Below are 1329 nucleotides of genomic sequence, written 5' to 3'. Positions count from 1 at the left end.
ATTTGCGGAGGTACATAGCCAGTCCAAAAAAGTCCTTGACTTTCTTTTGATGGTGGTTATTACACACAACCTCTATATTTTCTGCCTGGGGGTTTTATTATCTCCCTTCCTATTACATAGCCCAAATACTGGGCCTTAGCAACCCCTCACCCTCAAATTAACACTTGGCTGAGTTAACTGTTACACCAGCTTGTCACAAGGATTTTTGAAGAGCTTGGACGTGGGTAGGCTGACATTCACAGTCCTCAGAAAAAGTAACCTACCTTGTCATGGTAATCTGCTGCCTATCTGATCTGAGGTATAAGAAGCCTATCGATCAGCCATTGAAATGTTATTGTCATGCCTTGAAGGCCAAACAGCATCATCTTATAATAAAAAAGACCATCAGGTGGAGCATGCTGGTTTTTTTCCATAGCCTTCAAAGTTAATAGTATTTACTAAAAAAACATTAGTCAAGTACAGTGTGGAAAGAAGTCAAGCCTTACCCAACTTATCTATCAATTTCTCCACTTTAGACCTGCAACTGGAATCAAAATTAAATAACCTGTTTAGTTTTGTAAAGTCATTGTAACATTTTATAGTCCCATCAGGTTTGTGACCCAAGACACTGGGGTCTATTTGACTCACTCTGTGATTCATCTACAGTCCCCAGCTTCTGCATTTCCTTCTGTACTGGGTGCCACTGGGATTCTGAAACTCAATATGGATTTTTCTTCAGGGGTAGTCTCAAAGTTGTGCTGAATTAAATTAGATCTGACAGACAGTTCAGGAAATATGTTCCTATTCCTACGTTCCAAGGCTTTGATTTTCTGTCCCTGGGGTACTGACAATGCTTCTCCTATGTTAACTTCAGGACATGCTGTGGGTTTTTTAGATACATCAGTCAATATACTCACTACAGAAAGCTCTTTTACTTTCCAGGCTTCAACACATTTCTGTGATATGTATACAGTTGGGCTTTCATTTTCCAGTTTACCTCCCTTAGTAATTCATTTCATTTAATCTATCACTTCAAAAGGACCTTGACACTTAAAAAGAAATTTGTTTTTGGCAGTGATCACAAGTACTTTGACCCCTGCCTGAAACTCTGTAATACGAGCATTTCTATTCTGTGCTAGCTACTTGCCTGCTGATGTTGATACCATGCATTTTCTGATGATAGACATTATACATCTTAACCTGTCCTGCAGTTTTGCACAGTATATTCTATCAAACTCTTAAAAAGAGTATCTTCTTCTTCACCAGCTTCCTTTGATATATCAGTCGCTATTCTTGAGGATTAGTGTATTTCTCTTACAAGAAAGAAAAGGTATGGAAGCAGCTGGTCCC

Source organism: Protopterus annectens, chromosome 13.part0, assembly GCF_019279795.1.
Source record: "Protopterus annectens isolate FY-2018-M chromosome 13.part0, PAN1.0, whole genome shotgun sequence".
NCBI lineage: Eukaryota > Metazoa > Chordata > Ceratodontiformes > Protopteridae > Protopterus > Protopterus annectens.
This window is presented reverse-complemented; position numbering follows the sequence as displayed.